This window comes from Bombus vancouverensis, chromosome 3, assembly GCF_051014615.1.
Source record: "Bombus vancouverensis nearcticus chromosome 3, iyBomVanc1_principal, whole genome shotgun sequence".
Taxonomy (NCBI): domain Eukaryota; kingdom Metazoa; phylum Arthropoda; class Insecta; order Hymenoptera; family Apidae; genus Bombus; species Bombus vancouverensis.
The window spans coordinates 15,620,045-15,646,662 of record NC_134913.1 but is presented as its reverse complement, the minus strand read 5'-3'; the positions used below and the strand labels follow the sequence as shown (position 1 = coordinate 15,646,662).

The 26,618-nt window shown below is 37.1% G+C and overlaps 1 protein-coding gene and 1 long non-coding RNA gene across 3 annotated transcripts in view; one reads left to right on the top strand and one right to left on the bottom strand.

The window, feature by feature from the left end:
* LOC143302459 (uncharacterized) overlaps positions 1–16,570 on the top strand; it is a 96,951-nt gene extending 80,381 nt beyond the window's left edge. For both annotated transcript variants that reach the window (XR_013057988.1, XR_013057985.1), the window contains 2 exons: positions 16,240–16,278; positions 16,348–16,570. This is a non-coding gene — a long non-coding RNA (uncharacterized LOC143302459). The remainder of the gene's footprint in view (positions 1–16,239; positions 16,279–16,347) is intronic.
* The window catches only part of LOC117153916 (TWiK family of potassium channels protein 18), a 292,636-nt gene that overhangs the window by 79,774 nt on the left and 186,244 nt on the right, over positions 1–26,618 (bottom strand). The gene's annotated exons all lie outside the window — the stretch shown is intronic.

Genomic DNA, 26,618 nt, shown 5'->3' with positions numbered 1-26,618 from the left:
CTTCTATAATTTCGAAAATAAAGAAACCCGACGATCTCGCAGGGAAGAGAGGCAACTTCTACCAAACTAGTGACGTGAATTTCTTCTTATTCAAGGTATTTGAACATAATCCTACCCGGTGGATCGATTCTCTCCGTCGTCCGTAGAAAAAGCGTTTGATCAGGAATTCAGAGGACGCGATGAAGTTTTCACGGAATAACCAGATAGAGATGTATATTTACTGATATTCGACGAAAAATTTATAGAAACGAGCTTCCCTGTTGCCTGTAAAACTTCGTTTTCAACTTTTCCCACGTATCGTCAGCTACTTGGCCTGTTATTGCGATTTCAAACGATTCCGCGTGTTCGGAGTTACAAAAATATTTATTGCATTACCGCGTAAACCGAGTCAACAGCCGTGAAACCAGGACCGTGCATCGACGTGAACGTGTAGGTGGTGAACTGGCGTGTTAAAGCCAGCTCAGCTACTGAATTAATATTTCCTGACACACATATATCTTCCAAACCACTTTTGCAGAATATTTTATAACGTTAAACTTGCCACACATGGATCATAACGGTCAGAATTTAATCGATGATGTTTCATTAGATTCGCATATTGACTGTCATGGTTATCATCGGTAGCCTAAATTTATTATTACTAAATTTTCTGTAGCGATCAAAGTGAGATAAACTTCATGAACCTGGTAATTCTCAACGATACGAATGACCGACAATGGATGGCAAAAATATTCGTACTCTTGTCGGAAAACGCTTTTAGGTTTATACCGTAATGAATTGTTGAATGAAAATTAACGCTGTAATGAGACGCGACTGCTATAATTACGTTGGCAAAATTTGAACTCGATCTGAAAGTCTACATAAAATTTGCAAGATACTCACTGCAAGCTTACAGTTGGTGAAAAATTAATATATCGCATGAATAATTGCTTCAAACGTATAAAAGATATTTAAAATGATTTCACGGAATACCGAGACTTATTAATATTATGAACGATTGCGTGTTTAAATATTTTTCTGATCTCTACAAAATATATATCTGTATTAAATACGTTGAAAATGACAACGTGAGTTCGTGCTCGCCATCCATATGCAGATGCGTTAGTTATAAGAAATAGTAACCAGAGGATTATCCTAATTACAATTGATAGATTTAATCGATAGGCTGCCTTTTTGTTTTTATCCCTAGTTTTTCTGTAAGCACGTGCAATAATGGTTTTTTTGGCTCAGAACGGTGTGATAGATTTATCCATTCAATAAAATAATAACTATTCTGATCTTACCTCTGAGTATAGAAATAACAACAAAATATTTTGCAACTGGGGTATACATTTTTAAAATCGTTAAAAATTGTATCGATATGATCATGGTAATAGGGTGTCATTACGATGCCAATGAGATTTTAAAATGTTTCGTACAACGCGTGTAATTAGTTCAGAAAAAGTATACGAATATCATCGGCAGCCACCGTAATGACATAGTCAAAAGAAAAAGCACGCAAATACGATATAATGTTTCGCGAAAATTAAACGCCACGGTGTAGTACTTACGTTATATCTCAATTTATTGCTGTTTCTAGAGCTTCATAAAATTCGCGTGGTTGTCAACGTGTTAACAAATCTTCCTAACACGCTATCGATACTTTCATTCATATCGGGAAATTTCGATCAAAAAATTGCGCGTTGTCCTCCGACACGTGCAAAAGACGCGCGAATACGTGCATATATTATTTACACTCACATACGTACACAGATATATATTTCTATACGTATTATATATTATTGCGAGCATGGCACGAGGTCGAACTCGACGATGTTGACAGTCACATACAAATTGTCGCGGCGCGAAATGACAAATTAACGGCGCCGGCCCATTCATACGGACACTGATTAATTGCCATTTACTTGCAAATTTCCAGGGTGCGCGCGTTTACACGTTGCATGGGTAACCCTCAACCTATTCGTTTCCCTTTCTCCCGCCAAAATCGAGGTCTTCTCACTCTTGTTTGTGCATCCATGTCGCTGGCAAGCGGAGCCGAGCCGAGCCGAGTTGCGTCGCATCGTCGCGAATTTTGCTCCTGCGGCCGCCTAGCCGCGTTGACGCAGCTTGTTGTTTGTCATTTGTTGCGGACTGCATTAACACCGACCGCATAGCAGCGTAGCGGGATTCCTGCGAACTCAGTTTGCGATACTTGCGCGGCAAAATCGTTGCCGGACAGTAAAAACTCTGCGTTCACATCCTGTCGCGACTGCATCCAGTCAGCAAGATATTTTGTAAGGGAACGTGCAATCAACGTATTCTTTTTTGACTAATTGTATTTGCCAACACACGGTAGCTCACGAAAGTATTTCAACAGATGTAGCGATATTTTACGAAGATGTCATGTACATTACACGAAACAGTTCGTAACGATCAGACTAGACCGTCATGATTATATCGGTAAAGTCTGAAACAGATGCGAAAATGTACACGGAAGCTACAAGCTATTTTGTGCAAGTAAATACATAGTTTGTAGAGACCACAAAACCACTTAAACAGCCAACTACCTACATTGTTGCAAAATATGCTTGAAATAGCTATTCGTGCTGTATATTAATTTTTACTAAATACATGTTTGCATGAAATATTTTGTAGCTTCTGCGATATGTACATTTTCAGCTTGGTTTCAACGTAACTTCGAAACGTTTCGTACAACACACACAGTATATACGCCAATGTTTTCTATAGTAAATGTTCAAACAATTTTATAAACACGTGTACGAATACAATGGATAGAAAAGATTCTGCAAACAGTTGGTAGCTATTATCGAATTTGAAACACGAGCAACTCCCTAAACTTCCGTTAATCACCTTCGCAACTCCAATAATAAGACTCAACTTTGTTCTAGCGTAACATGCAGCCCATCATCCGCAACAAAATCCAAACGATCAAAAGAGAGTTGCTCGTTACTTGTGAGACTGTTCGGTAAACGGGATCGTTACCGAACCAGCATCCGAGTACGATTCCTCTCCATCAGACGAGCAATTTTGCGTTTGAGCTAGCTTTGAGCTATATGTTACAGTATCAACCTGCCATTTAAGCCCATGCATATTCCACCGTTCCGTGCGTCTCTTTCTCTCCCAGTGTCTATAGGGATGAGTGTAAACGTAAGTCTATTAAATGGTTCGACGATCCAGGGAACACGGAGCGCCAATGTCGCGCGGCAACTTCACCGGAAGTTGCCTGACATCGACAAAACTTTCGCCACGGTGTGCAAAGCTCTCTAACCAATTCTAGCTTGCTCGCGTACCGAAGGTTGGCTCTTCCGGACTTCGTTTGCTGCAACGGTAATAAAATATCATGTGAAACGATCGTCCTTCGTAATAGATGACGCAACAGTGCTTCCACATCGCTGTTCGTGTCATTATCATTCTCGTTTGTGGGCTTGGATCGTTAAATAAGAGCAATGGCATATGGTAGCTGGTCAAAGTATTCGAACGCTCGCCATGGACAATTTTTATATATTCAATTTTAATGTATTACGGGGATTATAGAACGTTTGCGAAATTTCGTTGGTATCGCAACGAGGCACGATTATCGTGATTGTATTAGTGAAATTTGAAATCAATCCGAAATCCGTATATGGAGGTAATTAAAAATGATCTAAGTATTTTGGTTTATCGATACAGTAATATCTTGAAAAATATCTTTGCCCTGGTTCTTACGGACTTTCGAAAGAAATTTTCTCATTGACGCCTTATTTAATGTTCGATAGTTTCCATTTCAGTTTCGTGTAAGCTTTTCAGGTAATTGTCGAAACACCTTGCAAACGAACACAACGAATTGGAAAAAGTTAGCGATGCTGTATGCTTTAATGTGTTTTACGATATTCGTACAATAATGGGCTTTTCATTCGCAAAAATAGCTTCGTTTGTACGTGGTATTCAATCAAATATGAGCTATTGCATTATACGTGTAACATAATATAATATTGTATTATTAAATTGATTTAATTTAATTAAATTTATGTTTGTATTTATACCAATGTTACATATATACGTGTTTGACGTACATTGTTTAACCGCTTTAATATACTAATAACGTAATAACCTGCATGTCTATATCTCACACAGGCGTATAGCTGTCCAAAACGTGCACACCCGTGTCTTAGACGTCAATTCCCACGCACAATGTATAATCAAAGTACGTAGAATATTATAACATAATAATTCTATGCCTGAAATCTCCATATCGTTCAAAAATTAATAATCATTTAACAATTATTGTCAGATATATTAGCAAATGTTAGGCAAAAGAAGAAACGATAAAAACAGGTTTAACGATTAAATATTAAACTAGCGATCGCTTTTAATTTACGCGAACGCGGATTACATATGCGACGCTAGAACTTGATTACCTCTGCGTGCAATTTGGCCTAGATTCAATATTCATAAAGAAATTAATTAAACGATCTAATATTGATACAATCTGCCGAATATAATTGCGCATTCCAGGTTGCATTTTCAGGCGAACGCTTATTTTATATCGATCGAGGATTGAAATAAGGCGTTCGGAAGCGGTGGACGGTCAGAGATAAAAAGACTTAAATAATTTTGCTGTTCGTTTGAAGTTGACGAAGATAAGAAAAAAAGTCTGGTACAGTCTCAAATTCTTTCTTAATTGACGCGAACCAGAAGTTCGTCCGAGAGTAGAACGGAAAAGAGAGACGGTAAAGTGCAAGAGAAATGAGTGAGTCCAGTCAGAAGTATTGCGTTACGAATGCTAATGAGAGAGAGAGAGAGAGAGAAGACGCAGTGAAAGAAGCAATGCTGCTTTCCCTCATTTCACGTGAACGGGAAGTCCATTATCTCGATTCGTGGACAAAGCATGAAAAAATGCTTAAAACGAAATTCCATAATTTCAAAAGGACTTCCCATTGAAATTTTAATGAAGAGCACTCTTCTACGTGCTACATTATTTACTCTAACGCAACTACCCTACATGTTTCTTCTGACCTTTGCAAATTACAAGGCTGTGTGTATTGTACTAATTAAAAGCTAATTAATAATTATGTCGCGCCTGAATTCCGCTACAAAGTTTGCTTTCTTAACTATAATATTTTTTAGAGAAATATATACCATAATTTCTGAACTTCGAACTGTTCATACGAATACAGATAGAGATTTGAAAATTCCTATCGATGATTATGCATGTTGGTATAATTAAGTTTAATCAATTAGCATTCTCATTATCGAAAGTTGAAAGTTTTGAAATTTCTATCATAAAAATATATAAATCCGTATGTATTAATTTCATATAATATCAAGAAAGATTCTTTTCTATCTTATTCTATTTCGTTTACGTTTCATTTTCTATATTTTCTCTACTTTTTATTCACTTAATATTCTTCCTTGAAAAAGTCTCCAAGAAGCAGAATATTTTTATGTAAACTGATTCTGATTTTTACCGACTAAGATAATACTTAAATTAACATACAAATGTTAAATTAAGAAACAGTAAAACCGATGGAAATAGCTCGGTTAAGTCAGCAATTTTAAATTCGTGACTTTCTATGCGGTATTGTTCGAAGCGTCTCGTGCTATTCCATAAGAATGCCTTTCGCTATATTGATTTCATCCGAGACAACTCCAACAGTCAAACGATATCCCAGTAACGCGTTGAAAAGGAATGAAAAGGGCATATCTCTACCTTGACGGTCAGACGAACATTTGATTTTCAATCGATTTCTCCGACCACGTTTCTCGCATATAAACGCGCACTTTTTAAGGTTTCAACGAGAAAATCCATTTGGCGAAATCCTATTTTGCGAGGGATAGCTCAATTAAACGAGAAGCAATCAAATAAATGGGATTTAAACGTCGCCGACGACACTGTACTGAAATGTCGTGTCGCAGACTATCCACGGTGAAAAATTGTCCGTGGTAATTGCAGTTGTGGAATTCGAAACCTGAAATTTTCTTTACTTTTTATTCGTCGCTCTATAAAATTATCATCCTACGATATAAAAAATGGATATGATACGTCGAAAGCTATATTTTTCGAAGACTATTTATCAAGAAACCTTCGAACAAAATTTCATCTTAAAGCATAAATTGAATATTTTAGAAATAGCGTTTAATACAAGAACCAAATCTTTTCGTTGACTTCTAATAACAGTTTGAAATAAAAGCTCGTTGACCAGTCAATTTTTATAAATGCCTTTCAAACACTCCCACTTCATTTACAATCTAATTACAGCTTTCAGTGTTTTAACATTATACATGCACCTTTAGTTTATTAACCTTGCAATTAATCTTGCATTTTCAGAGGCACTTCAGCGAGCACGCTTTGAGAAGTGTCGGAAAACGTTCACGAAATTAGCTAAAATACTTTGGTAAACGTTTACAGTTCATTTAAGCGATCGATAATCAAGCACGCTTCGCTTTCCTGTCTCATCATACGTGAAGCAGCGTTAACTTCGTTAATGAAATCAGTAGAACAAAGTTAATATGAAAAACGAATGTCGAGGGACGTTTTGTAATGGCCAATTTTACGCTTCGGCTAAGCCGGATTTATAAAAATAATACAAGTTCGTTTCACGGCGGTCAAATTCATCGATGATTGGCGATATTTTAAACGATATTTTCCTATTTCGCACTTTTCTCGCATACACACGCCGCCGATGTATTTTCCTCTATTTTGAAAAGTATAACATGAATAGTTATTACGTTGACGATAAATTTATAGTTGTTATTGGAAAACGGTAGGTACCAGTTTTGTACGCGATAAAACGATCGTAAATTTATCCATTTTGTTTAATTGAATATAGATTGCCGAAGACAGATTTTAATTACACGTTTCTAAATAAAATATACGAGACTCGGCCGATAAATAATATAATAACTCTGATTCTAAAATACGATCCGAACGAAATCCATTTGTTGACGTGACACTAACGAACACAAACGTTCAAGAGAGATTAATCAAGAGAACAAGAGAAGAATTAACTTTTTCCATTGGAAAATTGTAACATACAGAGAGCACGTTCTGTTGGATATTAATTAATGGTTAACCGAATAACCAAGTGTTTCGTCTCACAGCATGCGGAAACAAGGAAATCCAAATAACACTGTAATTTGATTATTCACCCATCCAACAGAGAATTGGATAACTGCGGTGAGTTGTTATTGTTTCCAGCACAAAGGATCGGTTTGTAGAAGGCATGCACTTTCGTGATCCTCTTAGAAAGGTATAATTGGTGCAAGGCGACCGGAGAAGTCAGCGTCAGATTTCCACTTGAACGCACTAATTTCCGTTTGTTGCAGATCACTGCTGCTTTGATCTACGTGTACCTCGCTGAGTGTCCAAATGTTTGCCAACGAATCACTAATTTAATAACTATTCTGGGATCTAATAATTCAACCTCTTACAGCGTGTACCATTATTTCTTTCTTGAATTATTCGCTAAATCGTATAATTGCTTTAACCATTGATACAATCGTTGCTGGAGAATATCATAGGTGCGTAAGCACTCGCATGGAAACAGTTACTCAACCCTCTTCTTTCGAAATGAAATACAGTCGTTCGCGATAGTATTCGAATATCTATAGAAACTTTTTGCGAATATAGTGGACAAAATATTTTGAAATTTTGTTAGCTCTGTAACGAGACACGGCTATAATTACATCGATGAAATATGAAACGGATCTAAGAATGAACATCGAAGATGCAAGATATTTCTTGGATACATACGCTTCGCAAAGATCATCAAAAGAAAAATTGTCACAATTATTGTTGGCGATTGTACAATTATTTTACAATGATAATTAACATTATAATAACAATATGTACATAGTGTACGTGTTCGAATAGCTTCATAAACCACTGCGAATTGTTACGCCCGAAAGATTTGTAATTCGGACGAAGAGTTAAATTCAGCATCGCCGCAAGAAGCTACAGTAACATGCTTCGCATGGTTTTGTGAAAATTGATAAAAATCAACGATACGCCCAGTCATTCTCCGTTTAGTTACTGACTCCTTTGTTGCTACGAATAACTCTGAATCCAATCGGATGAATTTGCTTGGCTGAGCGTAACGCACTCCATGTACAGAGATACTGGGCATAACTACGTGCGTGTGCACATAAACGCGCAGAGAAACGGGGAGTCCGTGTATTTCATGGTCCGCATACCGTATAACGAATGTTCGGCGCTTTGTGATTTATGCTTTGTTCGGAGTAAACTGGTGTGTACATAGGGCACCGGTTCCGCAGGATTACGTACCTGGCTTCTTGATTATGATCATGCAGTTGGCCTACGGGCAAAACCGTGTACACGTTGAATAGAATTCAGGCTGATAGTCCGATTGGTCGATCGTTGAATTAAATTGCCATTTTCACTTGTCGATTTCTATCCGATACTTTTCAGATAAAGCGATATCGATCGATCGCCTTTGTTTCCAACACCGTCAAATTCTATGCCTTCCATGGTTTACGCTGTCAACCATAAGTATCAAACTCTCTGCTGACGTTTAGAACAAATCGGATATTTTTCACTACTTTTATCCCCTTCGTGATTTTAATTGCCTCTTCGCGTAAAGCACCAAAGAACGGAAGATTTGTTGAACTTTTTCAATAAACGTAACGAGCAAGTGACTTAATATTTATGGCCGACAGTGTACGTTTTACGATAAACGTCTAACTGTACGTATAGCGGTTACCAGAGAAGAATCTACATGTTTCCATCGTTCGAAATATTTCCATTGATTCTCCTTACGATTACGGGCATCGTTTCAATATCGAGTTCCACTTGAACGGGAAAAGTGTAAGATCCGCGAACATCGATAAGGCATCTTTTATTAAATCGATCGACGTTAGAGGTATATAACGAACCGTCAATTCCGAGAGAATTAGCTAGAGTGGAAGTAATTCGGATGAAATTTCTCGCACAGGGCGAGATCGTATTTTCGTTGGTATTTGAAAATTTTATTAAGTTTCCAGCAGTTTCCGAGAAATTGAGATTTTTAACCGAGTACCTTACAATTTATTTTCGCGAATATTAAGATTTTATTTCGTACGTTCAATTTTCCGGCTTCGAGACGGCAGTCTCTTTTATTTCATAGATTTTATCCCTGACTGTACAGTTTAGAAGTTAGTAGAAAATTCTCTTTTTCATATACCGCGTGTCCCAGGAGGAAACCGAATAATTTTACCAGTATGTTTGCTAGGTCATTCTGAGTGAAAAGAAGTTGCATAAACTATGGGTTTTGGTTCGCCTGTTTTTCGCTTATTTCAACAAATAAATTTTACATTCACATAATTGCAGTAGAACAGTAATTTTTTATTATTGTTCATATATTTCTTATCCTCTTTTATCATAAGCTAAAGGAGGTGCTCAAAGTGACGACCTTCTTCCCGTAAACACAAATCCATTCGAAGTTTTATTGACCATTCTCAATCCCATTTCTGATGCCGCTATTTCTGCAGCTTCTTGCAGCGCGTATTGCTCGTATCAGTTCTTCGCGCGTTTCTGGTTTCTGGTCTCTGAGTTTCTATTGTTTTCATATAATCCTAGGAGAAGTAACCGAAAGGCGTTAAATCCGGTGATTGTGCGTGATACTTGAGCAAAGTAAATGATTATTATCTGAAGATCGAATCAACCAACATCCATAGTGTACGTATATGATCTGGTTTCATTCGGAATGACCTACTCAAACATACCGGCAAAGTTATTCGGTTTCCTCCTGGCACACTCTGTACAATAGAGTCTGTATTAATACGAGGCTGTATTTGAGACGTAATACGATTTCAATTGTATGGAATAAACAAAGGTCTAAGATCTATTTAATAACGGACAAACGTTTAACCGTTAAAATTTGCATCTGCTTCCTCGGAGAAGTTGGTTAAGCCATGCTTACCGTTATCACAGTTCTCGGTGTCTGAATGAGACAATAAATTAATCCAAGTCTCGATGATGCTTTGGGAGTTGGAGATTAGCAAGTTTCTCTAGGCAAGTAAGTACACGGAAAGCACCTTAAACCTTCGAGCGAGGAACCCATAAGAGACACGCGATTCCCCGGAAATTTTGACGGAGTGACCTATTCCCACCTTTTCTTTCTTCTTCTCTTTCTTCGGCTGTTCTCCCTTAAGCGAGGTCGCGCTAGTTCTTCCCACTTCTATGGAAAAGTTCGTATGCCGAGGTTTCACCCTCGCCGAGCGTTCGACCATAATGAGATTTCAGGCGAACAATAGTGTCGCCATTTCCCTAATGCGATTCGCTACTTAAATATTTTAATAAAATTCCGTCTTCTTTCAGCGAGCTCCTTACTTAACTTTACCCTCTGCTCTCCGCTCCCGTCCATTTTGCATTCTCATACTTTTAATCTTTCTTTCTTTTTTTCTCTCTCTCTCTCTCCCCTTTCTCGCCTTTGACGACTTCTTTCCCATTTGGATAAGTGAGGCTGAGTTATCGAAACGCCGCCGGTCCTCCTTTGTTTCTTTCTCGTAGTGTTCGTCTTTGCCGGCCGGGTCATTATTTTTTCCAAGTTCCAATAGTTTTGGAAGCTTCGCTCCTTAAGCTAACAACTCACTATTTTTCTGCGATGGCTTTGAGCTACAATTTTGTCACGGAACCACGCCAGGTATAATTTGCACAACGAGTCGAAAGTTCAATGAAAAAATATCGGTGCGTCGCGATGTCTTCAGCTACTTTAAACGCGTACATCTAAACGCGTATATCTGGTGTTGTAAGAAATTGATATTGTTCATCCTGGCTATTTTCGATGTGCATTTACATCAGATAAGCTACGTACCGTGAACATTCCATTTAATCGAAAACTATCAATTGAATGATCTTCTGTATCGTAAACGAATAATCCTATATTTGTTTCGGATTTTGTTATAATACTCTTAGCATTGGTTTAGTGCAATCTCCAAAAATGTTTTTTTTTTTTCATTAAAATCTTCTAACAAAAGATCATAATTGATCCCGATCTGTTCTGCTGTATCCACTGTCACATGTAAATACCGTAATATATTAATCCAGATTAATCGACGCTCTTATTGTTAGTGTTTTATTACATATATATTAGGTTGTCCGAAATGTTTCTTTCGTTTTATAAGGAAATAATAGACGCACAATATTTTTTGTTTTATATTAGTTTATTGAATTATGCACGAATATAATAATAGAAATAGAACGAAACGAATCACACCTAATTCAATAAAATAATATGAAACAGAAATTGTTGTTCATCTATTATCACCTTATGAAACGAAAGAAACTTTTCGGACAACCTAATACCTGGTACAAATCTTCCCGACTCGGAGGAAAAACGAAAAAAAAAGAAAAAAAAGAAAAGAAAAAAGGAGTAAGATGAGAACTAGAATTTCCATATTTAAATTAATTTCAGCCTTCATCTTCACCTGGTCTTTCTGACAAAACCGACTCGAAGTTCGGCCCGATTTACGATGGGGGATACTCGTTAGTTATGCAACCTCACCGATACAGACTCTTGTCGAATCTCGTGATGCATTCTTATTGGCACAGAATGAACTTTTCGCGATTCTCTGCAGCATCGACTTCCTTCTCGTATTTTCTGCTTACGTTTGCCCCGCTTTTGGATGCTAAGCCCGGCGGTCTCTTCTTCCGAGGAAAGTTCGAACCAAGTCCGCCAAAGGGGAGGGCAAGAAAGTTTCGCAAAAAATAGAAGCCGTGGAAAAGTTCACCGGTGATCGAGTGGACACTAGATATCCCGGATTCTTCGACTGGAAACGCGGCCGCGTTTGTATTGAGAGAATTGTATACAGACTTGGCTCTCTTTCTTTCTCTCTCTCTCTCTCTCTCTGCTCCAACTTTTATTATTTTCCAAGCTACTCGCGTGTCAATAATTCCGACGTTATCGAACAATTTTTCTCAGCCACGTTGCATAGGAATTCAGACATCCAGTTAATCACGACCGATATTGAAAATGTGATTGCACGTACGAGTCTATTTTTACACGTAAACGACACTTCTCAATCTATTGCGAGGTAGATACGATCGGGTGATTTGAGAAATAAACATATTACTTTCGTGCGAAATATTCTGTTACTAAAAATGTCGAACCATCGAGTCTCTCAAATGAAATGATTTCTATTAAATATTCAGATGTAATAGAATTCCTAGGAATTTTATGTTCCGATTTGTATCATAGATTTGTAACATAATTTGGTGAGATATAAATCAATAAACTAAAACATATTGCAGTGTCCGAATGTTAAGACGAGTAACAGTACATTCTTTAGAAATTACCTGACTGTTTAACGACAGTGTGCGTTCTTTGTTATATCAGGTTATTGTGAAAAGTGTCTTTCTTTTCCAGACAAGTCTTTTACAACGATGCATCTTTATACAAACGTGAAACCTAATCTGTCAAACGTTGTGATCTTTATCTTGATAGAACAAAATGAATCATACGTGACTCGATAAAATAATATAAAACGAAAAATGTTGTGCATCCATTATTTCCCTATAAAACGAAAGAAACTTTTCGGACGACCAATAGTACCTAACTTTTACTAAACTGCGGGCAAATTTGAATGATTTAGAGCTGAAACTTGTCGAAAGTTAAATAATGTAGTTTCAGAGTGTAACTGATTCGATCTGTTTTAATACCACGATATTCGTCCCTTTTATGATGCCACGTTGAAACCTTCCTTTGTCTGCCTATGTCGGAAGTTAAAATCACAATTTTAACACGTGTTATTACATATTCATGAAAATATTGCAAATGGATGGAGAGATTGCGATACGAATCCAAACACGAGCTCGTTCAACCTGTCATATTGTTGTTCGAAGCATTACCAGAGAGTTTAAATTTTTCAAGCGGGTTGGTTTCTGAATAATCTTTTCAAAAATCGTGAACGAAACTGTGAAAATATTTTACAGAGGAAATAAAACGCATCCATTTATACGCGCAAAAAATATCGAACGTCTAACCGTCGATACATAGTCGGACGTCGCGGTAAGAAGGAGAAATCGCGCTTCTTTATTTTCGGTAGAAGTTGTCCGGGAATCGTGGCAGCTCGACCGCAGCAACAGATAAATCAAAAGTGGCCAGCCAACTTTTCTAGTACTTCAAATCTACGCTCAGAACGCGACATTTCCTAACCATTGGATTTCGCAAGCTTACAAACATCCTGATAATCGTCAAAATGATGTATTTCGTGGGAACAATTTTGGAATAGAAACAAACAAGGAATAAAAATAAAATTGAGAGAACAAAGGTTCATCTTATATCAAGGACGAAGGTTCGTTTCATTACGAATTAATCGAGACGAGTAACATTATTTTTCTTGTCGGTCGAAATAACAAACAGCCGATAAGCGTTATGGATTTCTTTGCTTTGCTTTATTTTAGCAGGTGGTTTCGTTGCTAAGTATGTGAATGCGAATGATATCACATTTTCATGGAAAGTGGGAATCGAATACTCGCGAGCGACCAGGTCAATGTAATCTCATGTTTGAGAAAACACGCTAACTTTTGCCATTCTCGTGGCAAAGTTAAAATTATTGTTGATGCCCGAACTTTCACGGGCCATCAAAAGTCATAATCACTTTCCTCGAGTTTTACTTCTGAAGACTTTCAGTGCCGCTCACACTTTTCCAAAGGGTCTGAAGAAATTTTACCAACCGTCCTGTAGAAAGTGAACATTCCTCTTCTTTCTTGCATAGAGAAATATTGTCTTTCCAAGCGAATATCTCTCTTGGCAAATATAAATATAAAGAGAGTTTATCGTGTCGGTCGTTACCATTTCTCAGATATTTTCGATCGTCTGACGAAGAAATATTATCTTTGAACGATTTATATTTGAACCGTTCACATTGGTCAACATTAGAAGCTAAAAAGTATTAAAGAGAAAATGATGGTGTTACAGATACTGTTTTTCAAATTTACCTTAGAGTATACCATCATTATAGACGGTTTTCTTACTATCAACAAACTTATGCCAGTAAGTTATTTGTTTCTTGAGAAATGAATATTAATCGTACGTTTATGTAATGAGGTTAACAAATTAATAGATGGCGAAGTTGATCAGTTTGACTTCCGAGAATTACGTTTGTTTCCAACATGTTCTATAGCACGGCTGACAATGAGATGTTTGAATAAACATAAGATCAATTGGTAACACAGAAATAACATATCGTATTAGCTTTTGCGAATAAAGTCTGCAGAAGACGAACTCTGGCAAGCTTGCTTTAACCATAAGATAACGAACACACGTTACGATGTTGCACCAAGATATACATTTGCTCTTGGTTTGCTTTAATTACATGGAAACGTAAATTTATGTCCCGGATTTCTAGGGTATTAGAGAAATCTTAAAACAGAAATTCTTTCTTCGTCCTTATCTTACAGTGTATTTGGCTATTTTCCATCAACACTGTATCCTCTCAACGAAAATTATAAAATGAGTTTATCAATTTTAATTTCACGCAATAATCTGCCATCTAAAGGATTATCAATGAAAAATTTCAAACATTTAAGATTAGAGGAACTGAACTCATCAAAGGCCAACCTTGCGTTAAACGCAACATTTCATTTGCCATCTTGTTCAAACGATCCGCATTATCGAATTCTGTTTTCTAAAATTGTGACTACGAAAGCAAACTCCGAGGGCTCGTTTAGTATCTTTTCTCGTCGCTATTTCCTCCACTTGGATTCTACAATTCTTTTTAGAAATTTCGAGAAATTTAAAGAAATTGAGATACAGGCGTGTGCGCAAGTTTCCAGACGGATATTTATATTTCACTTTACATTTCGAAAGCGATATTTCCAAGAATTTCAGGTAATACTGTACAACTATGTAACCGTGTTCGCGTATTATGCTATTTTCTTTTGTTTGTCATAGTCTTATACCCAACATCATTAAAAATTCTTTTACATATAGACTTTCGAATATAATGTTAAGAATTTATTCCGGCCGGAAATATTTTCACGCCACTGTATTTCTAATGTTACGATAAATTGTAACATTATTTTCCTTCTTATTAGGCTAATTACCGTTCGCCGCCAAGTAAAAGTATATAAAAATATACGCGAACTCTGACGTTATAACAAACCGTATGGCAGCAGTTTTCACGGAGAAGACGATAAAAAGGAAGTTGGCGTCACAGCGGAAGAAATGAGCACGAGGCGCGACTTGGGCCTCGTTTTATTTTCCAATAAATAACATCACATCGTAATAAGAGAACTCGTTTTAACGCCGCGTTAAACTTTCCACCGGCGGTTTCATCTATGGTCTCATAAATTATTATGATTGTTAAACGTCCGACACCGCATATATTACTGAAATGCACTTGCTATGAATAACACGGAAACTTATTTACTTTTCACGCTTTGTAATAAAAGTTGCGCGGCTAACGCGAACTAAATGTCACGGACAGCTACGTACCTACGGATTTCTTGTCACAGTTAACCATAGAAATTACTTGCTGTCACGGCCGCTTTTCTTCGGCTCTAAAGACACCGGTGAGGTCTCTATATCCATCGCGAAGAAAACAAAAGGACCGACGATAAGATCCTGTCAGCTTTTTTCCTCTTCTCTGTGCGATGGTTTAAAGAAACTTTTAAAAACAGGAAAACGTTCTTGCCTCGACCGATGACAGGAAATTCTAGAAAATTGATATCGAACGCTTAGTTTTTTCCATTAGACGTAATATGCAATGTTTTGTACTTTTGGCGCGCGAAGATCCAGGATACGGGAACGATTATAATTAGCTTGTGATTTAAAAAGCGAATCAGATTAAGACCGAACGTAAGGGGATTATCAACAGCTAGTCTGATCCTTTGGTAAAACTTAGCTGGATCGTGCTTCCTTACGTAATAACCAGCAACTTCCTAACTAGTTATGAATGTTCCTTTACCAATATCAGAAAGTTATTAAATCTGCGAAGTTATTAACGGATTTGAAGAATTTTAATCTCAGAATTTCTGACGGGGCAATGTAAATAGGTAAAAACTCTACAGATTAAAAACAAGATATTTTGTTGAATCTAATTGAAGTTCAAATAAGAATCGAGTCAGAGCTATGTTATTAAATATTAATTCGTAGATATATCGTTGTTAAATGTTGAATCATCTTAAAAGTATACATTGGAATTGTTAAATCATCATTCTGGTCCGGCTGCAAGTCGGTTATAACGAGTTAAAAAGCATAAGATCATCCCGTAAGAAAATAAAAGATTCAAGAGAATAATCTTCTTCGTTGGATTTTTCAGGATTCAAAAAATGACGATTACATTAAGTGAATGAAATACGTAAGTATCAGGTAACCTGTGGCTAAGTTATTTCTGTAATAATCCTCACGAACGTAATCGTGTTTGCAGAACTCAGCATTCCACTATCCTCTCGTCGAGTCAGCTGACTGCTGCATACCAATGGATTAAGCAAACATCGCGATGCGAATTATTTCCACTGTTAAAGAATTGTACACATCTGAGAGCAGCTGAAAGGAGCAGTCGACGTTATGCCAGAGAATATGAACATTGTACCGATATAGTTTATAGCTCAAATATCATTATTAATATCATATATACCTTATAAATTAGATATCTCTTTACATTAAAGAAATTGTAATATAATTTGCAGTTCAAACATTACTGTTCATGTCAGACGTAATTTATAAATTAAACATCTCGTTTCATGTAAAAGCTTCTTGTATTTACGTTGGTTTCTCTAATGAGGATTTGTAGAAATTTATTAGCCCATTAACGTTATATGTCCCGCCCTGGCAAGATATTTTTTCCTTTCTCTTATATTTTTGTAAATTTCAAGATTACCTCGCATTGAGAGGAAAACGTTGCTTACGATATTTCGTTCCTTTGCTTTGGAGAATTTAATAACAGTGCAACATGGAAATAAAATCAACAGGCCAAACATTTGAGCGCATATGATTTATATGCAATGTAAATACACGGCCGGATGCGAAAACAAAGATGCGAACAGAAATTGTAAAACATGCAAAATACGGAGGCACGAATAAGCAAACAATATATCAGGCGTCGGTGAAAAAGAGATATTCAGATTATTTACATAACACCGATGGAGGACACGGTGCAAGTGATGCTCGGTGAGAAAAAGAAAAAGCGAAGGAACCGGCGATGTGAATGCGTAACTCTCTGCAATCTGACCACCAACACAAAGTAGTACTTTAAAGTTTTTTCATAAATGAGACGAGTTATCTCTTAACTCGGGAAATGTCGCCGTACTTTCCACGGTGAAACGGCATGAAATAATAGAATGTCGCGAACAAAATAGGTGACAAACTGAAAAACTTGTTAAATTAATTTTAAGTAGATATATCCTCGGTTTGCTAGAAAAAATGGAATAACTGAGAGCAGCGAATCTTTGAGGATTGGTTTGAAACAAAAAAATTATTGTTACTCGATTATTTGTAGGAACGAAGAGAGTCTTTCTTTTATAATATTTTTGACGATTAATTTGTTAAATTAATTTTAAGCGGATATATGTACCCTGAGCTCGGTAGAAGAGTCAAACGACTAAACGTTTCAGTACGTCAGTTTGAGATAGAAAATCATTATTGTTACTCGATTATTTTTAGAATCGACGCAATTCCCCTAAATCTACGATGGAACTGAATAATAAGAATATTTCGAGATATGTAGCTGAGTATAGATTTCATGCTTGAAACGTAGAAACAGGAGAAGAATTGCAAGACGAATTGGAGGAAAATTGATTCGATGTCGCAAAGATTATTTTAGATTGAAACCCGGTTAATATATCAACGACGATCATCCCCGTTCTGGTTTGAATTTTTCAGAGAAACTCGACTCGTGAAATTTCGTTCCTTCGGCAGCAACGACACTCTGGTTAAGCTCGATTCAAGATTCTGCATACCAAAGGACCTTCGGCTTGTCCAAAATTAAAACGAATCTCTGCGATTCCCGTGAACTTCTGCCAACTACTTTGCAAATTTAACCACAAAGCTCGGTGCCCTGACAAGCTCCCGATACCTTTTAACGTCTTTCTTTCGATATTCCTGTCCAATATCGTGGACAATTTAATAATTATTTTCAGAAGTGTTATCATTTGAAATAACAAAATATGGTCCAACATATTTTAATATAATTTACAAAATACTAGATTTATAGTAAAAAAAACGTATCTTGACATTCGTCGTTTTTCCATTGAATTTATAGGATCGTTTATTATTATGCGATTATCCCTAAAATCATTAATATGAAACACGGATATGAATAATGTAATTCTCATGTTAATATTATCGAATCGAGAAATATTGATAAACAACGCACACAAATTGAAATTCTGTTTAGTTTCATACTACAGGCATCCAATAATTATCGTTAATTTCATCACTTCTTGATGAATATACGAAATATTAATCGGAAAATAGCACGATTTTTTTACTAAAACTAATCGAGTTACGAGAAAGTACGGATAGCAGGTTATAATTATTGTAAAATACATAGAGTTCGAACGGTAGTTCTATTTTGTGTTTAATATCGTGGAGCTTTGAAAATGATAATAATAGAACGATTGATGTTGCATGTTCGTTATATAATCCAAAGTACAAGATTTTCCCTATGGATACCAACCTCTAAAACTTAGAGAAGAAGTAGTGAGATAGCAAAGATGATCTTAGTTCAACGATGATCGGCGACAGAAAATTTCTAGATTTTTTTAAACGTAAAGTTAATCCAAACTTTGTTATATATATTTTTTCTGCATGATTTAAACTCAATAATCCAGCAACTCTTGCAACGCGACTTTAATTTAGCCTGGCTTTGAACTATCAACAGGCCTAATTAATTAATTAAACATTCATGAAGCAATTAAGGAGCGGTCACACAGTTGAGCTGAAAGGGAAAAAGTTCTGAACGTCATAAAGGGGCCGACATTTCGCCTGAGAGATTCCTTAAACGCGTTACACGAAACTGAATTTTCACTCGACGAACCACCGAAGATAAACTTTTTCCATCCTTCCTCAAGAACACGACGTCGTTTACTTTTCGAGACCGTCACTTCCGGCTCTTAATCCTTTCTCGGGTTCAAAGTACACGTGCCCATGAACGACAAATTCGATTTCCCACAGGAATAAGTTTCAACAGGAAAAGGTCCAACGAACCGAAACTGCCAACGCTGGAAATACGTGAAAAGTGAATTTTATCTTGCGATACTACTTCAACTATTCTATTACCAATACCTCGTATTACCTCGTGTATGATTTTCAAATCTTTGCGTACACTACAGTGATAATATAAAAAAATTTAACTAACCAATCAATTTTTGTCTTTCCCTCTTTGACACGTTTCGTATCGTGCGACAAACTTTAGCCATGTGGGTCGCGTAAGTCGTACAATATTTCTCAGGAAAAATGGTGAGAAATATACGTTCATTGATACTTAAGCAACCATATCGCTACCCTGTTGAAGGATAAAACAGTTTCGGTCGCGAGAAATCAGATATTTCATTTGATTGCGACAGTGAAAACACGTCGAAAGTTATCATCGTCGATTCCTGCGTTGTTTTGACTTTTAACAAAGTACGTGGAATAATCTCGTAAATTCGCTTACTACGCTTATTTCAGCGAACTTTGCTTCAAACAAAAACCGACTGTACTGCTTTAGTTTGATATGCAGAGTACGGACAGCCTCGTGGCGTCGTCGCGTCGTGTAATCGTCGCGGTATAACAGTACAAAGATTGTAGCTTGTAATACATGTTCGGAATCTCATAGACTCGAAACTTCGTTAAAGCTTGTCGAACTTATTAAATTTCTAACGCTTCGTGAAACTGGTGCGCATCTCGAGCTTGTTTTATCTTTATTCAATAATTCACAGGTATTGAGATTTATTAGTAAATTATGGATTTTCACGGATTAATAAGAAATTTGAAACTGCAAAATTGCAGAGAATGTTCGCGGTATGAAAAAACATGCGAACTAGCCGAGATATAGTACGCTCTACGATACTTGATAGGTAAAACAATCTTACTCGAGTCTCTACTCTTCTAATTATATTTCGAATAATACGAATCAGCATGAAAATCCGCGCTCCGTTTCTTAGGTAACAAATTTATCGATAATCCGAGACTCGGATTCTGACAAGGAGGTAGAACAATTTTCCTGTTTCTCCCCGATATCGATCGAGCAGCTTCTAGGTCGCATTATTTCGTTTCCCGAAGGAAGGAATAGACAGCTTCGTAATATCTTCCACCTTCCTACAGAAGTCTCCGAATTTCTCATTAACGTAAATATTATTGATTTGACGGCAGGATGTCGCGGTATCCGAGATTGTAGGAAGTTTGTCCGATATGGAGGCAAGTAATTCGATAGGACGTAGAATAATTGAAAATTTATATTTGCCACGTTATGCCATGCACTCGACGCAATTCCAGGTGAATGTCGCATACACAACACCGGCGAAATCGATTTTTCCGGCTGAATGTTGCGCAATCGTTGAATAAACAGAGCCGTGTCTGGAGCACGTTGTAATTCTCATTGGATTTTCGAAATAGTTGTCCGAAATCAGTTGATAACGTCGTTTGTTTCGATTTTGCTTGCCTTTTTTTCGTTCGATTCTGATACCGTGAACCTTTAAAATCGTCAGGAACCATATGAAATACAAACGAACCAGACGTATGAAATCTTTTGAAAACGTTAAAATTATTTTGTAGCGCGTATTTCCATAGAACACGAATATATTAAAGCACATTAATAACTAGCCCATGGGATTTTATGCACTGCTGCGAAAGTTTATAGATGCAAAAATACACAGAACCTGCATAATATGCAAAAATGTATAAAATATTCAAAACATAACACTGGTTATATTATTTAGTAGCTAAAACAATTTTCTATCTAGGTTGCATTTTCTACATTATATTCGTAACAGTATGAATTTCCATAAATATCGGTAATCTAGTAATAAACATTTAAATTTTTTGGTAGCTTCGCGTGAAATTAAATTCTCCGTTATCGATCGATGATCCCTTTCAACGATGCCGCTATGTTCTTCTTCTTAAAAAAACAGCCAGCTATTAACTGGTTAATAGAGGGCAGAAAAATAAGGAGTGCACGTGCTTTTTAAGACGATGTACGAACCGTGAGTTGATCGTATAAGTTTTTCGTGACAGAAAGGCCTGGCAAGAAACGCGGCTGGGTAATTCTCCTTACTTGTTGAGAGAGTAATCGTGCCTCAGGCTAACAGCACCTCTTTTCTTTTGATCTCTCATGAACTTTCGCAACCTTTAACGATTCCTTCGTTTCCGTTTTCTCTCCAACAGTGCACGCAAGTTGAATTTTCTTTGTAAGCGAGCAATGTACGTCGTACGGGATTAATGATAAAATCGATTAAGCGCTTTTTCTTTTGGAAAAGGTAATATTTTTATAACCATTAACCTATAAAACTTCTCCATATGCATTCGTTTCGTAAAAGCCGCGAGATCATTTTTCATTTTCTCTGAAATCGGCGAACGCGTGTATTCAAACATCACGTGCACACATCAGTCGTACATTTTATCTTTCGGGCGTTGCTCATTTCCACAACTGTAGATCATTAAAATTTTTTAAGCTCCAAACATGCAGGTACTACGTCGCCAGAGATAAACAAAAAATATATATATAATAGCGTGTCATTTTTAGAAAAAAATGTCGCCCAAAACCACCCCTGTACTTTTTTAACATCTGCAGCTTGCGTATAGAATTTCTTTTATATTTATAAAAATAATAGAGATCCCTTTTAGTTTTATCTCGCGATAAATAACGTAGAATTAAAAAGATAGTTTCTCTGAAACCAATGTCAGTCTTCTACAAGCTTCATTTACTCCGCTATGTTCGAACGAAGTTTTATTAAGCTCCATTAAGCTTTATTAAGAACGTGCTTAAAACGACAAATCGTTCAACTTCTGACAGTCATAGTTTTAAAGCTGTTTACGAATTGAGACACGCCACCAGAGTAACTTAGACTTCTTGTTAGGACGACGTTCATTCTTCAGGAGACGGTTTAAGTACCGGAATATCGTGTCTTCGAAATTGGCGAGGATAAAACCATTCTTGGCAGTGAATATAACTTTCTAGGCTGCGAAATGTAGCGGAACAGAAGGTGAAAGGTGGCGCACTTGGCGCGTCCTTGTAACTTCCCAACAACCTCTTCATATTTCAAACAGGAACGTCCGTTGAAAGTAGTCGAGCGAAACTGTAGACGGCTAGAGTCTAGGGGAACGTTTCGATTCAACAGCCTCCGCCAGTACCAGGTATGTAATTAACTGGAGCCCGGTCGAATCTAACAATAAATTATGCGAATCACGTTGTTTCGTAACTACGTTGCTGTTTCCTGATTCCTTTCTTCCTCCGAGAGTGCAGCTCGCTCGAATAATTTGATTCTAAACTCGATGCGAATTCGTTACATTCTTTCCTCTACTTGGACGATTCGAATTTCTTCTCTGCAATGTGCAACGGAACAATTCCCCTAACATTATTACATTTGTAATGCACTGACGCGTTCGTATTCCTAGTATCGAGAAAAGAATATAGATCGATTGGCTAGATTGAATATCGATGAAATTCGAGTACGCTTTAGAAGAGTTTGTGTAAATTCCTTTCATTAAGAGGAAAACAATTTCTCTGGACTGTGACACGTTCGAGATATCTAACGAGCAGGCCGTCACAGAAATACGTACGATGAAACATCCATCCATCTATTTATAAACGTCGTAAATTCCTGCAATATTTATGTTTCCTCTCGGTAGTTCCATTTCAATTCCCAATTCATCGACAACGCTATCTTCTTTCGTTTTTAAGCTTCGTAGTTTGTCTGTTTCTCACACGAAGAAAATCCATCCATAGATACATCGTTAAGCGCAGTCGAATGGTTGTGGGTCTCGTTAGAGTTCACGAGAATTTCCTTTCTATCGCGATAAAGTAGAAGATCGCGTCTAAGACGAATCCGAGAGCCGTACGGGGAGGAGTACGATGGACAGATTACTTGGCCTCGTTAGAAGAACAAAACCCATAACGGCGGAATAACGAAGGCATCCTTCTTGATATACAACACTATTTCGAGGGTCTTATTACTGGCACTGGCTCACAACCTCGTTATCCCGAAAATCAGGGTTATTCGCGCGTGTAACCAGTGCGCATAAATAAAAAAATAAATAAGTTAAAAGTGCACGGTAGATTTATTAAATCGTTTCACGTATCTCTTGGGCTCGATTTTGTTTCATTACCGGCCATTGATCCTCGTTGTTCGACGAATTATACTTATCGGTATTGTTATCGCAACTCGAAGCAAAATCGAGTGGATAGTGGAAAAATGGTATGAAAAACAAATGGCATCCGATACCAGACGAGATGAGAAACGGGTAGCGTCATGGAACGTTATTTTCCGAATAAACGATAGAACATTGCCGATAGCGATAAGTCACGGTAAGTTCGGTATTAGCTCGCTAAATGTGATTACTAATTACTTAACGCAACTTCGTCCATTTAGTTTTGAAACCAGCGTTGGTCGTTTTGCAGATCCGTGTTTATTGTACACGGAACTCGCAGTGCCAGCGAAAGAATTTCTCAGATTTCCGCGACTGGCACGTTTCCAGAAAAGCCATTTCAATTACGCCATTATTCCTACCTCACAGAGAATGCTTTAGAGTTAAGAAAATTTCAAATACAGATATTTCATACAAATTCTAGATACAGTTACAACTTTTCATGTCTTCCCACGGTTTTCAGTATATGATAAAGGTTTTGAATTTAAATCCCTCGGTTTGATACGAGTCCGCGCATTCTACTTCAAGGAAGACTTCTTAATCCGTCAACCGCCGGCAATTTTCATATTTTTCCGTGCAAAAGCGCGCGCCAAATGTATATCTGATAAGGAAACTCTTAAAAACAAAAGCCGAAATCGACAGAATATGTAGATATAATTATTAGCGGAATAAGTAGACGAGATTTCTTCTGTATAACCGAATAAAAAAGCATCGAAAGCTTTAACTTTTCTGGAAAGTCTTTAGTTTCGAAAGGAGATATTTTATCGCTTTTTTAAAAGCGATGTCCAGGATATTTTGTGGTTTTTTTTTTTTTAAGCAATGTTCGAGATATTTTATAGTTTTGTTTTAAAAGCAGTGTCCAAGATATATCGTCGTTCTTTTTTAAAAGCAATGTCCAAACATCTCGCGCGATTTCGCTGACATCTCCCGCGAATAAATTTTAGAAAGACGTTTAAACAATTCGTTTCTAATGAAAATAGCGGGACATCAGGAAAAGCGGGATCGAAACGAACGTCCGCATGATTCAGGAATGAGCGTTTCTCGCTGCGAGAGTTCGTCGGAAATCCGCTTGGATTTCGTTATTTAATCCGCTTTCGAATTGCTTGCTGCATTTTCGGCCCTTCGTCCAGGCCCGTCAACTCGCATAGTACCACACACCGTCGGAGTTTCGAACTACCTACCAGCCTTAGGAAAGAAAGTAACACGAGTAAGCATGTATCTGTATAAAGGGGAAAAAAGAAACGTCTACGGCAATGGTCACAACCATAGCTTTAAGCGGATCTCACGTTGTACCGTACAAATTGGACGAATGTTCAACGTTTTGGAAAAGAAACTGTTGCGAAGGCAACGATTGCGTGAATGTTATCGTTGGTCGTGCAAGTGATAGCATCCGGTGAAAAGATGCTCTGATACTTTCGAGACGAAAAAGAGATCGAGCTAACGTACGATATAGCGAGAAAACTTTAGACGATGAAAAGGGACGTGAAATTCAAGACTCGGCCGTATCCATAAATGGTTGCGATTCTCTGTACGGAGTAATTGAATTCGCCACGTAGTCGAAATTAATCCCTTTATATCGCGTTTGAAATCGAGAAAACTGATTCTTAGGTGCCATTTCGGGAGCTAATTCTCCACGAACCAACCTGTTCGAAACGTTGGATACAGTTCAAATGCGAATTTCAATGGCCAATGTGGGAAACATTGTCTATACAATTTCATTGTAATTTTCTATTTGATTATTGTCTCGATATTTCCATACTCTGTCCATAACACTTTACTTTAATTTTCCAGATATTTCCTTCAGGAAATTCCGAAGTGTTTAATTTTTTTGTGTCCAAATCTGCAAATGTTGTTTAGGAAACTTCATATTTCCCAATGGGACGTTCCATTGGTCGACATTTTCATTCGATTAAAGATATCGAGGATAAAAGTAAGGTACAGTGAGCACAGAAAGTACTTGCGCACACATTCGTTTCTCAACGAAATGTTTTTTTTTTACCTGCTTCTACATTTAATTTTCATATAATTTTCATATAGTGTAGAATTTTTGTAGTCATACGAAAGTACCATTAAATGATGCGAAATGTAATATACTTGGAGCTAAGTAATTAGTATGTAGATGATATAATAAATGTAACGGTGTATAAATACTTTTTCCAGCCACTATAGATGCAGATTAGTTGGAAGATATCTGCAGTTGTTGCACGAGCTAATTGAAAGTCAAAATGCCTGTGAAATAATTTTGATCGACCAAGTGTCTAAAATCAATTTTCCCAGTTGTTGCATGACCGCTTTCAACGTGTCCTTTTCGAAACAAGGGTATAACATTCCTGTCTATGCCCATGCATAGTTCACCAAGCTAAATAGAATTTAGCAACAAGACAGAGTTTCAACTAAACTTTACGTCCCTTGGCACGATGGATCGAAAATCAAAACCGGTATATCAAATTTTCGCATTTCCTCCTCGATATCGTTTCATTCACGATCCTACAACAATCACTATACGTTTCGTCTTTTCTAAATTTCCGAAAAGTATTTCACTTTGATCGACTCGAAAATGAGAATTCATATTAAAAATACACAGACTCGGCCGAAGGTTTGCAAACTATTAACAAATTAGAAATATCGCCATAAAGAATCGAACAGAATTAATATCACTTCATTATTACGTTAATAAAACACCCCTTAACGCTCATGCTCACACAGAATTAACCTAACACAGAATTGGCACAACATACAGCGATATATAAAGTATCCAGACTATAGTACCCTTTATAATAATTTGATATTGTATTATATAATAGATAAACAGTCTTTTATATCCAAGTTTTCAATTATATCCGTAAGAACGCGAACTTGCATAAATATACGAGGTCTAATTATTATATATCGAAGAAATAAATCCGCTGGAAGGAAAATTGCGCGTTTTTTACTGTTCAAGTGGAAAAAGGAATTGTACGCTAATGGGTTAATTACGTTCTATTACGTTGAACGTTTTACTGCGTCAGATAACGCGGTGGGAAGAAATCGATTTCCCATTACTAGATTATTAATTAAACCGACGTCAATAGCCGCGCGAAAGTTACGACTGGTCGCAACAACGAAAACCTAACAGGTTTCCACCGCGATAATTACTCGGCGGCTTGCAAGGGAACTCAAACGCCAAGCGACGAGGAATTACATTACCGGTGGGAAGTTCTGTTTCCGTTTCGCTGTAATTGGTCAAACGATGCACACGGGATCCTTTGTACCTACAGGTATATTCTTGGCGGAGTATCACAGACGAGCAGATGAAAATCCATCTGCAGACGCGCGAGCAAATGGAGATGCAAAAGGAACTCGGCAAGATGAATA